A 16,222-nucleotide genomic window follows, 5' to 3' on the forward strand; every position below is an offset into this window, starting at 1 on the left:
TTACTGTTATACTGTAATGTTACTTTGTTTTAATGTTAACCATCATTTGCTTAGCAGGTACGCCATTCAGTTGCAGCGCAGATTTATTTAGCGTGACAGCAACAGCGTTTTCTCCCACGATATAGAAAGCCGCGACTCCAACGCTGTGGAGGTGATTTCACCACCACAGTTAAAAAAAGAGCATATATGCCGAAGCATGGGGGCATTAGGGGCGGAGGAGCGATTTTGCTCCTAATGCCGCGTACGTACGGTTGACATTCCTACGGAGGCTTTCCCGTGGAAAAGTCTGACCATGTGTACACGGCATAGAAAAGTCCAACCGTGTGTACGCGGCATAGAAAAGTCCAACCGTGTGTACGCGGCATAACTTTTTTGCGGGAGGATGCCCCCATGCTTCGGCATATATAATTGGTGCATGTATGCCCATCATTAGAAGTGGGTGGATGAAGGGAGGTATTCTAATGGTGGGCATACCCACCGATCAATATTTTTTTCGTTCAGCCAACAGGCTGCATGAAAAAAAAGATTACAATACATGTCCAACAAGAACCATCAACGTACTGGTATGTTGCTGGACTTTGAATGGTTATACCAGAATGATGCCTGCGGGTTTAGGCATCATCTTGGTATCATTCTTTTCAGCCAGCGGTCGGCTTTCATGTAAAAGCAGTCCTAGCGGCTAATTAGCCTCTAGACTGCTTTTACATTCAGTGGGAGGGAATGTCCCCCCCCCCCGGATATAAACAGCGCCATTGGGAAAATGGGAAAGCATTTTATCACACCGATCTTGGTGTGGTCAGATGCTTTGAGGGCAGAGGAAAGATCTAGGGTCTAATAGACCCCATTTTTTTTTAAAAAGAGTACCTGTCACTAACTATTGCTATCATAAGGGATATTTACATTCCCTGAGATAACAATAAAAATGGTAAAAAATTAATAAAATGGAAGGAACAGTTTACAAATAAAATAAAAAAAGCGAAATAAATATATTAAAAAAAACAAACAAAAAAAAAACATCCCTGTCCCCCCCTGCTCTTGCGCAAAGGCGAACGCAAGCGTCGATCTGGAGTCATATGTAAACAGCAGTTGCCCCATGCATGTGAGGTATCACCGCGAAGGGCAGATCGAGGGCAGTCATTTTAGCCGTAGACCTACTCTGTAAATCTAATGTGGTAACCTGTAAAGGCTTTTAAAGGCTTTTAAAAATGTATGTAGTTTGTCGCCACTGCGCGTTTGTGCGCAATTTTAAAGTATGTCGTGTTTGGTATCCATGTACTCGGCCTAAGATCATCATTTTTATTTCATCAATAATTTGGGCAATATAGTGTGTTTTAGTGCTTTAAAATAAAAAAAAGTGTATTTTTTCCCCAAAAAATGCGTTTGAAAAAACGCTGCGCAAATACTGTGTGGAAAAAAAAGTTGCAACACCCACCATTTTAATCTGTAGGGCCTTTGCTTTAAAAAAATATATAATGTTTGGGGGTTCAACTTAACTTTCTTGCAAAAAAATAATATGTTTTTATGTAAACAAACAGTGTCAGAAAGGGCTTTTTCTTCAAGTGATTAGAAGAGTGGGTGATGTGCGACATAAGCTTCTAAATGTTGTGCATAAAATGCCAGGACAATTCAAAACCCCCCCAAATGACCCCATTTTGGAAAGTAGACACCCCAAGCTATTTGCTGAGAGGCATCACGAGTCCATGGAATATTTTATATTTTGACCCAAGTTGCGGGAAAGATAAATATATTTTTTTTAATTTTATTTTTTTGCGCAAAGTTGTCACTAAATGATATATTGCTCAAACATGCCATGGGCATATGTGAAATTACACCCCAAAATACATTCTGCTGCTTCTCCTGAGTACGGGGATACCACATGTGAGACTTTTTGGGAGCCTAGCCGCGTAGGGGACCCCAAAAACCAATCACCGCCTTCAGGCTTTCTAAGGGTGTAAATTTTTGATTTCACTCCTCACTACCTATCACAGTTTCGAAGGCCATAAAATGCCAAAATAGCAAAAAAACAAAACAAATGACCCCATTTTGGAAAGTAGACACCCCAAGCTATTTGCTGAGAGGCATGTCAAGTCCATGGAATATTTTATATTTTGACACAAGTTGCGAGAATATGACAAACTGATTTTATTTTGCACAAAGTTGTCACTAAATGATATATTGCTCACACATGCCATGGTTATATGTGGAATTGCACCCCAAAATACATTCTGCTGCTTCTCCTGAGTACGGGGATACCACATGTGTGGGACTTTTTGTGAGCCTAGCCGCGTACGGGGCCCCGAAAACCAAGCACCGCCTTCAAGATTTCCAACGGCATACAATTTTGATTTCCCTCCTCACTAGCTATCACTACCTATTACTGTTTTGAAGGCCATAAAATGCCAAGATGGCACACAACCCCCCCAAATGACCCCATTTTGGAAAGAAGACACCCCAAGCTATTTGCTGAGAGGCATGTTGAGTCCATGGAATATTTAATTTTTTGGCCCCAAATGATTGAATAATGACCAAAAAAATTTAAATGAAAAAAAAATACAAAACGTTGTCACTAAATGATATATTTCTCACACATGCCATGGGCATATGTGGAATTACACCCAAAAATACATTCTGCTGCTTCTCCTGAGTACGGGGATACCACATGTGTGGGACTTTTTGGGAGCCTAGTCGCGTACGGAACCCCGAAAACCAATCACCACCTTCAAGATTTCTAAGGACATAAATCTTTGATTTCACTCACACAAATCTCGAAGGCGGTGATTGGTTTTTGGGGTCCCGTACGCGGCTAGGCTCCCAAAAAGTCCCACACATGTGGTATCCCCGTACTCAGGAGAAGCAGCAGAATGTATTTTGGGGTGTAATTCCACATATGCCAATGGCATGTTTGAGCAATTTATCATTTAGTGACAATGTTTTGTAAAAAAAACTTTTTGGTCATTATTCAATCACTTGGGGCAAAAAAATTAAATATTCCATGGACTCAACATGCCTCTCAGCAAATAGCTTGGGGTGTCTTCTTTCCAAAATGGGGTCATTTGGGGGGGTTGTGTGCCATCTTGGCATTTTATGGCCTTCAAAACTGTGATAGGTAGTGAGTAGTGAAATCAAAAATGTATGCCCGTAGAAATCTTGAAGGCGGTGCTTGGATTTTGGGGCCCCGTACGTGGCTAGGCTCCCAAAAAGTCCCACACATGTGGTATCCCCGTACTCAGGAGAAGCAGCAGAATGTATTTTGGGGTGTAATTCCACATATGCCCATGGCATGTTTGAGCAATTTATCATTTAGTGACAACGTTTTGTAATTATTTATTTATTTTTTTTTTGGTCATTATTCAATCACTTGGGGCAAAAAAATTAAATATTCCATGAACTCAACATGCCTCTCATCAAATAGCTTGGGGTGTCTTCTTTCCAAAATGGGGTCATTTGGGGGGGTTGTGTGCCATCTTGGCATTTTATGGCCTTCAAAACAGTAATAGGTAGTGATAGCTAGTGAGGAGGGAAATCAAAATTGTATGCCGTTAGAAATCTTGAAGGCAGTGCTTGGTTTTCGGGGCCCCGTACGCGGCTAGGCTCCCAAAAAGTCCCACACATGTGGTATCCCCGTACTCAGGAGAAGCAGCAGAATGTATTTTGGGGTACAATTCCACATATAACCATGGCATGTGTGAGCAATATATCATTTAGTGACAACTTTGTGCAAAAAAAAATCAGTTTGTCATATTCTCGCAACTTGTGTCAAAATATAAAATATTCCATGGACTCGACATGCCGCTCAGCAAATAGCTTGGGGTGTCTACTTTTCAAAATGGGGTCATTTGGGGTTTTTTTGTGCTATTTTGGCATTTTATGGCCTTCGAAACCTTGATAGGTAGTGAGGAGTGAAATCAAAAATTTGTGCCCTTAGAAATGCTGATGGCGGTACTTGGTTTTTGGGGCCCCGTACGCGGCTAGGCTCCCAAAAAGTCCCAATCATGTGGTATCCCCGTACTCAGGAGAAGCAGCAGAATGTATTTTGGGGTGCAATTCCACATATAACCATGGCATGTGTGAGCAATATATCATTTAGTGGCAACTTTTTGTAAAAAAAAAATGTTTTATTTTTTTTTGTCATTATTCAATCACTTGGGACAAAAAAATAAAATATTCAATGGACTCAACATGCCTCTCAGCAGTTTCCTTGGGGTGTCTACTTTCCAAAATGGGGTCATTTGGGGGGGTTTTGTACTGCCCTGCCATTTTAGCACCTCAAGAAATTAGATAGGCAGTCATAAAATAAAAGCTGTGTAAATTCCAAAAAATGTACCCTAGTTTGTAGACGCTATAACTTTTGCGAAAACCAATAAATATACGCTTATTGCAATTTTTTTTACTAAAGACATGTGTCTGAATACATTTTGGCCTAAATGTTTGACTAAAATTTAGTTTATTCGATATTTTTTACTTTTTGTTTTAAGAAAAATCATTTTTTTTCAAAATTTACTGTCTTTTTCCGTTTATATCGCAAAAAATAAAAACTGCAGAGTCAATCAAATACCATCAAAAGAAAGCTCTATTTGTGGGAAGAAAAGGACGCAAGTTTTGTTTCGGTACAATATTGCATGACCGCGCAATTACCAGTTAAAGCAGCGCAGTGCTAAATTGTAAAAACACCTCTGTACACCAAGCTGCATATTGGTCCGGGGCTTAAGTGGTTAAATATTTTTTTGGCCTGGAGCTACACGTACCTGATCCATCTTACAAACAAATTTAACTTAAGAACAAACCTATAAACCCTATTTTATTTGTAACCCAGGGACTGCCTGTACTACACTCAGATGCATCTCTCCTGGAACTTTATATACCTTTCTTTTTTCCTTACTCTCCTGCGTTTACAATCCTTGGCTGTGCTCACAAATGTCTAAAACCGATCAGCCCTCATCCACAGCCTCTTCCTCAGGTAGGAGGAAATGCTTAATCCTACAGCATGCTAATGACATCAAAAATGCAAAAACAGCTCTGGCAGAGAAAGGGTTAAAGGACGAAGTTGAACGTAAGCGCAAAAATTCCCTCCTTAGATGGCTTAAACATAAATGGGTACAGCTACAGGGTTCTGCTTAGTAGGAGCAGAGGGGTTAATTTAGTTCAGTAACTTGCAGTCAGTGACCGTGATAGGAGTTTAAGAATGGCAGTCTGCAGCAATAAAAGACACTGGCACCTGCTATGCTAGTAAAGGCCTATGCTAAGAAGTGTCTTTGAACCTGAATGGCAGCAACTGTTTGTAACTGAATATGACATTAGTTGGGTTAAGGGACCCTCTCACTTGGTCCTCAATCAGCGAATTAATAAAAGCCTAGCGATAGGGGGCCTGCTTTTCTTTTAAAGATGTGGCTGTGATAGCGGCGACTCTCGCACTTCTGCAGCAGTCATCTCTCCATGGGTCGGCTTCTTACAAATGATGCTTGGCTTAACAGTGGTGTCTGCAGTTTGCCCAGCAACTCTGCACTTCCCGACCTATCACGGTCCAAACTAAGCCCATGCGGCTCAACAAAGCTCTCACACGCACACTTTCTCTAACTCCCCTCTGTGTTCACTTTTGCTTTCATCTTCACCCGCCCCCTGGTGATTGCTCCTGAACTCTGTAGCTTGACTGTAGAGAAAATGTTGCTTTCAGCATACAACTCCCAATAGTCTCTGAACACCTGTACTAGGACTATGATGAGCAGAATGCTAAACACTGCCATCTTGTGGTTAAATAAAAATCTGCATTCACAGTAACAATGCACAGTGTTACATACTGTATATTCCCTATCTAAGATTGCTGAGAGTTTTTGTTTTATCCAGGTTGTTGCTAAGCGTACATTCACATACGAGAACCCCAACATGGGTTACCAGCGATTAGCTGTGGGAGGCAGCCAATTGAAAGCAATGAGAGGCTGCTGGCTCCTGCAGCTAAACGCAAACACTTGCCACTCACATTTAATCACTCATGCAGCGATCACAGACTGCCTGTGTCCAGGAACAATCACTTGCATTTGATCATTGCATGAGCAATTACATGTGAGTAGCCAACATTAGCTGTGGGGGCTGGCACTCTCACATGCTTTCAATGGGGCTGCTGGGGTTTTCACGTGTCGGGTGCATTCGCAGGCGTGAATGCACTCTAATGTGACTACTGTTTCCCATGCTAATGTCTGGTACAACACCTTTACACCTAATGCTTTACCAGTTCATTTTTCTGCAGACTTTGATAATAAACAGTTCTGTCAATGTACCTGATCCTTTATTTGTGAATAACTATATTGATATTAAAAGATCACATGTTTGAAAGACCTTTTACTTTGTAATATTTCTCTTTAGTTAAAGAAAGATTTGGAAAAGTGAATTTGTAGCTTTGCCGTTTCAGATTTTTTTTATTAAAAAACGGTAAAAGGAAAGTCTCTGATGAAGATAGGTATAGGCCCAAAGCCAGATCATTTAATAATTGGCTTCCAAACTTTTTGCTTTTGAGAGGGTCTTAGATGAGGAAACGCCTAGATAAAAATATAGTGGTTTATTTCAAACATTTTAGTGGCTTGGGTTCATTTTACTACACTAAATCTTTCACACAGATGTTGTTGGTCTATTTTGTCTTAATAGGCGAGACTCTTTCAAACAGACTAATTCTTCAGTGACAATATTTATTATTCCTTTAGGCTTAATGTAGGTGGGAATCATTATACAGATACAAGCATGAATGAATATTTTTTTCAAAGCCTATAAGCCAGTGAGGCTGGAAAATAAAGCAGAATTGTCAACCCCTTTACCCAAACAAGGAGAAAACCCAACTTCTTACCAGTTGCTTTAGTCCAGTTTTTAGTGGTACAGGTTGTAATATAGCTAAAAAATCTAATATCTGTTGACACAGTTAAAGAGGTTGTAACCCCCCCCCCCCACAAAAAAAAACATACTAGCTCATTATGAAATACTCACCTTAGAACAAAGCCCTCTCAGCGGCACCTGCACACTGCTGAGACGGCTGACATCTTCCCCGGTGTTTCTTCATAGTTCATGGGCTCCGGTGCTGTGACTGGCTAGAGTCGCAATGATGTTACTCCTGCGCTTGTGCACGGGAGCCGCTGGTCACGACACAGGGCTCTGAAGAAATGGCACGGGCGGCCGTTCCTTCAGAACGCATGCGCTGATGATGTAATCAGCACAGTATACAGTAAATATCTCCCAAGCGGTGCAAGTTTAGGAGATATTTACAGTACCTATAGGAAAGCCTTATTATAGGCTTACCTATAGGTACGAACAAATACATTTTTAGAGAAAATATGTAAGAAAATATCTGAGAGCAAGGTCATTCCCCCCCCCCCCCTTCAGAATTTTTATATTCCTCTGTTAGGAATTGTTCCTTAAAAAGTGCCAAACTCATTTAGATTAATACATCATCTTTCATTTCCTAAAGGCAGTTCACTTACCGATAAAATCAACAGTTTATTATCTGTTTCGTATGCAAGTTTTGATGAAGCACTTGCAAAGATCACACAGTGTGGTCACAATGCTCTGTTAGCAAAAGCTAATATTAAATCAGCTTTTAGACTGCTTCCTTTTGCTCTTAAATCTTTTGATTCCCTTTGGTTTTATTTTGACTGGGTTGTTCATTGCCTTGTTCCTATTTTGAGGCTTTTGCTAGTTGACTTGAATGGGTTTTAGTTTACAAATTATTAAACATTATGGGCCAGATTCATGAAGACTTACGACGGGCGTATCAGTAGATATGCCGTCGTAAGTCCGAATCCCCGCCGTCGTATATTTAAGCGTATTCTCAAACTGAGATACGCTTAAATGTTGCTAAGATACGACCGGCGTAAGTCTCCTACGCCGTCATATCTTAGCTGCATATTTACGCTGGCCGCTAGGGGCGTGTACGCTGATTTACGCCTAGAATATGTAAATCAGCTAGATACGCTTATTCACGAACGTATTCAGGCGTAAAGATAAACCACCAAAAAGATGGCGCAGCCAATGTTGAGTATGGACGTCGGAACCGCGTAGAATTTTTCACGTTTCACGTCGTTTGCGTAAGTTGTCCGTGAATGGGGCTGGGCGTAAGTTACGTTCACGTCGAAACCAATGAGTCTTTGCGGCGTTCATTAGAAACGTCAAATACGTGGGGTCACGAGTATTTAGCATAGAACACGCCCCCAACCAGCCTATTTTGAATTAGGCGGGCTTACGCCGGCCCAGTTACACTACGCCGCCGTAATTTAGAGTGCAACTTCTTTGTGAATACAGGACCTGTCGCTCTAACTTACGGCGGCGTAGTGTATTTGAGATACGCTACGCCCACCTATAAATAGGCACATCTTTGTGAATCTAGCCCTATATATATACGTTTTTGCTTGTGGATTCTTGGGATTCCTCAGTTTGTGTAACTTTGTAAAATTATCCTATTATATTGTACATATTTCAGTTTATGTTTAGCGTTATCCAATATTGATAAATCATCTATGGGAGTTTAGGTTGCTAGTCCCAAAATTCTTAGATTGAAGTCTCTTATCTCTTTCTTTCTAAGAATAAAAAAAAGTATTAAAAGAATTGCAGTCACATTTGGGTCTGTTATTATTTGCTTCCAGAATTTTGCCAGTTTGCAGAATTTTTACTAGGCATCTTGCCATGGCCAGTGCCACGTCCCCCTTTTCTCATGTTGGCTTGACTTGTGATCTTAACCACTTCCCGCCCGGCCTATAGCCGATTTACGTCCGGGAAGTGGTTATGAAATCCTGACAGGACGTTCTAGAACGTCCTGCAGGATTTCATGCCGCGCGCGCCCGTGGGGGCGCGCATCGCGGCGATCGGTGATGCGGGGTGTCAGTCTGACACCCTGCATCTCCGATCTCGGTAAAGAGCCTCCGGCGGAGACTCTTTACCACGTGATCAGCCGTGTCCAACCACGGCTGATCACGATGTAAACAGGAAGAGCCGTTGATGGCTCTTCCTCCCTCGCGTCTGACAGACGCGAGTAGAGGAGAGCCGATCGGCGGCTCTACTGACAGGGGGGGTTCGCGCTGATTGTTTATCAGCGCAGCCCCCCCTCAGATCGCCACATGGACCACCAGGGATGCCCACCCTGGACCACCAGGGTGGGCAAAAAAAAAGCCTAAAAAAAAAAAAAAAAAGCATTCAAAAAAAATATGCCAATCAGTGCCCACAAATGGGCACTGATTGGCAACCTGGCAAAATCAGTGCTGCCCCACAGTGTCCATCAGTGCCACCCCAGTGTCCATCAGTGCCACCCCACAGTGTCCATCAGTGCCACCCCACAGTGCCCATCCATGCCAAGTGCCCACCTATCAGTGCCCATCTGTGCCACCCATAAGTATCCATCAGTGCCACCCATAAGTGCCGCCCATGAGTGCCCATCTGTGCCGCCTATGAGTGCCCAGTGCCGCCCATGTGTGCCCATCAGTGCCGCCTATGTGTGCCCATCAGTGCCGCCTATGTGTGCCCATCAGTGCCGCCTATGTGTGCCCATCAGTGCCGCCTATGTGTGCCCATCAGTGCCGCCTATGTGTGCCCATCAGTGTCGCATACCAGCGCCGCCAATCAGTGCCACCTCATCTGTGCCCATCAGTACTACCTCATCGATGTCCATCAGTGCCATCTCATCGGTGCCCATTAGTGCCGCCATATCAGTGCCCGTAATTGAAAGAGAAAACTTATTTACAAAAAAATTAACAGAAAAAAATAAAAACGTAATTTTTTTTCCAAATTTTCAGCCTTTTTTTAGTTGTTGCGCAAAAAAAAAAAATCGCAGAGGTGATCAAATACCACCAAAAGAAAGCTCTATTTGTGGGGAAAAAAGGACGCCAATTTTGTTTGGGTACAGTGTAGCATGACCGCGCAATTGCCATTCAAAGTGCAACAGTGCAGAAAGCTGAAAATTGGCTTGGGCAGGAAGCTGCGTAAGTGCCTGGTATGGAAGTGGTTAAAGAGGATTTATTAGTACTTACCAATGTAGAATAATGCTATTTTTTTTGCTGCAGAGTTGAAAAGCTACTGGTGCTGTAGTAGTTTGCCCGATTCATGGATTTTAAAGAAGCAACAAATCTTGTATCATATTGTACTTTTATTGGGCATTTGAAGTCTGGGGCAACATTTTGCCCATTAAAAGGATTATAATAAAATCTGATACTAAAGGCATAATTTTTGCAGTCAACTGTTTATATTCTAAATCCACATTTTCCATTAAACTACTTTGTTATTTTGTGCTTTTATGCCTTATGTTTAACGTTTGGTTTAGGGCTAAGTATGCGCCAGGAAATTGAATTGAATATTATCACAGATGCTTTATCTTGTTTCCATATATAATGTTCCAGTGACTTTTGACAAATGCAGACCAGGAAGGTTTTGTCTGCCCAGCTCATCTGTGGGATTTAATTTGAATACTGTATAAGATGCTATTAAACTGATAAATGAGACACATTTTTATTTGTATGGCAAACATTTATTGTATTCAACAAGGATTTTGATTATTGTTTTTATAGACCATCTGAGCAAACTATCCTTTCTTTAATGCAGGAGAAATATTTTTACAGTCATTTAGTGAAAACTTTAACCAGTATTTATTTTTCCCTAAAATTAAAAAATCTTCCACCCGCAATAGTTACTTTTTAGTCATACAAGCTCTTATAGATCACGTGACACCTGCGTAAGTCGGAGGCCAGCAGAGAGACGTAAGACGGCGCTGTGTACGCCGAGTCCTGTTCATTTTTTTGCATTATCACTTATTTATTGATGTAAGAGTCCATTTCTACTCACCAATAAAGTACCCCCTTTTTTACTGTACTTCACCATTGGAGGCATCCATTCTTTTCTCTCTCCCCCTGGCTCATATGGAGAATTGAGCACCCTTACAGGTCCAATATCTATTCGAAATTGGTACCAACAACAGATGTAAGAGGCGGATATAGAGGACACTATCGGGAAGGAGTGAGACATATACCCCGGATACGCATACACCCACGCTACATGCCACTATATAGTAGCAGCAAGGTTAGAGTTCTGGGAGACTGATTATGGATGCTTCTTTATTTGTACGCACTGTTTAACCACCAGCTATTGATGAGAAGACCACCATACTAGTCTATTGAGACCATCATACTCCTTAGCTCAAGAACATTCTCATTTATTTATTTATTTATTTATTCTTTTTAGACACCATCCATTTACTTATCCATTTATTTATCTATTGTTGAACTCACTGTCACTGAGTATTTTAGGTTGATTGTGTTTTATCACCTTATAGTTTTATTCCACATCAGGCTTACTGATGGACATGCTATTGATGGATATGCTATAAACGTTTGTTGTGGACATGTATTGTAGTAGTTCTCACTACTGTTTGGAGCGCTTATCACATTTTTTATTTCAAGCTCTTATAGGCTATAGGAAAGCTAATATCCTTCCAGACAATAGAAGACCAGTTTACATGGATATTACTTAAAAACTCTGTTCAATAACCTTTGTTGTCTGTATCTCATCATATGAATCCATGCTTTTCAACACTGCATTTTTCTAAAAAAAAATTCTGCCTTAAGGATTACAGAGTTGGTGCTTAAGAACAAAATGAGTCTGGCATTATGTCTGATGAAATAGTTTTATCTGACAAAATGTTTTGGGTTTATATCCGTAAACCAAAAACTTACCAAATTGGCAAAGGCTCACTCTACATGCTTGTAATGATCCACTGATTTGCCCTGTTCTTGTAATTAAAAATTGTTTATCTATAAGACCTTATTATGACCTTAATTTTCAATTTTGTCTAGTTCTGTTGTCTAAAAGCTTTAAATCCTAGTAATCCTTAATCACTTCTCATCCATTTTGAATCGGTGCTGCAATAGAATCTGCTAGACAATGCTGTCATTAAAAAAAACTAAGTAGATGGGAAGCTCACAGCTGAAATCCCTTTAATTTGTTTTAGGTGAAAAAATATATCATTTGGGCTACTGGACACTCAAACTTCTTCACTAGTTCACAAATTTCATCTCCGTGAAGCTACTCTGAAAAAATAATAAAAAGTATGTATCTGGATGTTTTAAATTAAAAAAAAATGGTGCAAAAGGTTTAAAATTGTAAACTGTATGTTTTCATTTATCTAAACGGTATCAAATTTGGCCCACCCCTTCTATCTGAATCACACATCTTAGAGGTAAGGGCACAAAATTAAACATGACCTACATCACTTTAAATGTTTTTTCCTAGTGCCACTTGCATCCAACTGCTATTTATACTAGCAGCCCTCAGTGGAAGAAGCAAACAGTAGAGTCTGTGTATAGCACAGGCTATTACCCCGGGGCACACTATGTTTTCCAGGCATCCTTGTGTTTGCTACTCCATAGACTCTACTGTTTGCTTCCACTGAGGGCTGCTAGTATAAATAGCAGTTAGATGCAAGTTTGGCATACCTGACCAAGACTATATTCATGTGGTTCTGATATATCTTTATCGGTCTGCCCCGGAATTAAGGCTCTGTCTGGATTTACTAGATCTGGTCCCCTTTTGTGTACCAGCGGTGCCCCCTATGGTTAATATCATAGGTTGAGTGAATCCCTTTTCGGATTTTTGGAGACCCTCCGATTACATTTGGACCTCTCTACATTACTTTCTTGGTATATCTATACATCTTTTTGTAATACTTTGAGACAATGAAATATATCTTTACATTGTCAAATCTCTTCTGCTCATCCTGAGGAAGCCCAATGGCGAAACGTGTAGACGATGTACAGAGGATATTGTCCATATATAATATATATCCTATATGGTTTTATAATCTTTATTGCTTTTGTTAAATTTCCAATTCTGTAATAACATTTATATTTTTTATATTCCCGTCTCGCCTCCAAAATCCGACCATCAATTACCGTTTTTTCGAGTAACTTTTTTGTCTCAACAAGTGAAGTTACTCTTTAAATAAATCTTTGGAAAAGTGTATGTTTATAATTGTTACTTTTTCATTTTGTCCTTTAGAAAGAAGTTTACTTGGCTTGTACAGACAAGATGGCTCACATCTTTCAGGTACTGTTCTGAATAAATGTAATTTTGGCTAGTAAAGGACTAATATGAGTTTTAGGAGATTGATAGCAATTGTGCTTTTCCGGTTCCTCCCATTTATTCCTCACAATTATTCGTTCCCACTCCGGCGATAGATCGCCACGATCTATGCCATGTCCGGGCAGTCCCCCCCCGCTGTCTTCTAGGAGGCATACAGGTCCCAGAAGACAGCAGGGACCAGTGAGGATGTGCATGCGCAGTAGGGAACCAGGCTGTGAAGCCGCAGGACTTACTAATGCTTTTGTACCGATGCAAAATGATATCTCTCGCTATGTGGTCCATTCCCCTAAGGCCTCGTACACACGACCGGATCTATCCGCTGGGATTGATCCTCAGATCAGTTCCAGCAGACAAATCCGGTCGTGTGTACGGCCTAGCGGACATTTTTCGGCGGAGATTTCTCCAGCCGATGGATTTCCAGCAGATAAAAATTTCTTAGCATGCTAAGACATTTATCCACTGGTATCCAGTCCAGCGGACTGATCCGGTCGTCTGTACAGACTCACCGGATCAGTCTGTCCACTCCCCTCCATCGCATGCGTCGTAATGATTCGACGCATGCGTGGAAGTACTTACCTTTCAGCGTCGCGCGCGTCATTGTCACGGCGCGACACATCACCGCGGATGTATTCCGTGCGGATTTTGATCCGATGGTGTGTACAAGCCATCGGATCAAAATCCGGAGGAAGAATCTCCACTGGAAACGGAGGCCTTAGAATTATTGATCTCGCTCTAACGATCGCGGCGATATCTCACATGTGTGGTTTGAACACCGTTTTCATATGCGTGCGCTACTCACGTATGCGGTCAATTTTATACCTATTACAATATCCCTTGTATTAGAAAAAAGAATGACAGGTCCTCTTAAATATGAGATCTGGGGTCAAAAAGATTTCAGATCTCATATTTAGACTAAAATACAATAAAAACAATTACAAAAATAAATTGTCCCTTTAAGACATATGGGCGGAAGTGACGTTTTGACATTGCCTTCACCCTGCTCTGCTATGGAATGGAGATGGGTGGGGGCCATCTTGCCCTCACTCGTATCCGTACCCAGCACGAGAAAGGACCCGATCGCCTCCACCACTGCCGACAGCTCCAGTAAATGGCGAAGGGCGCTGGAGAGCGGCGGGAGGAGGGCCCATCTCCTGCCGCTGATAACGGTGATCTTGTGGCTAATCCGCCACAGAGATCACCATTATCGTTTACAGGACCGCCGCCTAAAGAGATGGATACCCTGTTTGTGGCAGCAGCTGCTGCCATTACCGAGATATCCCTCTTTAAACTAAGGACGTATATAGTTGTGCGGCGGTCCTTAAGTGGTTAAACCTCATTTGCCACATAGTCATTCAATTAAACGGTGCATTGAGGTTGGCTTATAGGTTGGAGACATCCAGTAAGGACATGATTCCACAGCATTGCTTGGTGTCATCTGCAAAGACTGAAATGGTACCTTTAATCCCAAATGCTATTTTATTTTTAAATTAGGGCTGTTACTGATCAAAATTTTTCTGTTCGATTGATCTTTTTTTTTTAATCGATTAATCGACTAATTTCGATTAATTATAACGCACATACAGATCCAACTACTTTTAGCTGATCTCCTTGCAGGCCGATTCCCAGTGCAGCTACCAAACACTGGAAAAATGGATAGCAGGATACAAAAAACACACAAAGGCAGCGCTCGATGGGAATAGCATTAAAACTTTCATAGTCTTCAAGTAGGTAACCAAATAAATATTGCACTGGAGATAAAATCGATGTAGCTACATAAACTGTAAAAATGGTGCGAGTAATACAAAACGGTAGCAAAAGCAGTCATAAAAACATGTAGCCAAGTATGATACTGGTATAAAAATGTGTACAACGATGCCACTGCTGAATCCAGATGAGGAGAGGTTAACATCAGTCCGTCGGCATGTAGATGTCCCATGAAGGGAACTATCACAACTCCCAGTGGATGGTTGTAGAATCCCAGGTTGATAGAGGGAAGTAATAGAGGGAAGTGTAACAGCCCTTGCGTGTGGCAGATAGTGAGGTCCCGCTGGCATGCAGATATGAAGGCACAGCAAAGGAGCACTTCAGATGGACACGGCAAGCCCTGCCGGTGTCTGTGACGTTACTGGATCTTCGACGGAACTCCCTGAAGGCCCAGAAGCCGGCGGAGAGGTGAGTACCAATCAAAAGAATTTTAATCGATCAAAAAGATTTTGATCGATCAAAAAAATTAAAGATTAATCGATTAATTAAAAGTTAATTTGCACAGCAATATTTTAAATGAATTAAAACGTAAGGGTTCCAACACTGAACTTTGGGGTACACCACTAATAACCTTAGAGTCATTAGGAGCACTCACAGTGCATAGGTGGTCTTATGCAGGAATTATGGTAGTAACGGGAGCACAATGTTGGGGTCAAAGCCCTGCATTGACAAAAAGTTTTTATTTTGTTTTGGAAGTGCAGGCAAGGATTCTTTCAGGTTTTATTGCTGTCTGTGTTCCGAATCTCTAGATTCTACAAAGTAAAGGGTTGGAACGTTTGACAATTTTTGTTTTCCTGTCTTTGTGACAACAACATTCTCAAGTTCTTGTATGGGTACAAATTAAGAAAGACAGAGATAAAAAAAACTGAGAGCAATTTTAAATCTGCCCCACAAATCGGGACCCACAAGATAGTTATTTTTTTTTGTACCCCTTCACTCATCTATATTTTATAAAATAAGTTTAATAAAAAAGAAAGATGCTATAGCCTTTTTTTCCCTTTAAATATGTTTCATACTTACAACTATCTACAGTCATATCATAACTATAGAGCAGACAGGGGCATAACTAAAATGCATGGGACCCCATAGAAAATTTTTGATAGGGACCCCTGGTTCTCTGTTGCAGCCTGCAGTGTCAAATGTAACTACAGTATATTTACCAATTACCAGTATAATGCAAAGAACCAGTGCTGTTACTGTGTTGTAGTAGCAATAATCACCATATTTATGTCAGCTGTCCTATAAAGTTTTAACTAAGTAGAAACTCTGATATTTTAACTGCATTAGGCATACCATGTTATTTCAGTCTGTAGCAGAAGTCTAGAGGGAAATTCAGTGCCTTGAAAAAGTATTCATACCCCTT

The sequence above is a fragment of the Rana temporaria genome, chromosome 4 (genome assembly GCF_905171775.1).
Source record: "Rana temporaria chromosome 4, aRanTem1.1, whole genome shotgun sequence".
In the NCBI taxonomy this organism is placed as follows: domain Eukaryota; kingdom Metazoa; phylum Chordata; class Amphibia; order Anura; family Ranidae; genus Rana; species Rana temporaria.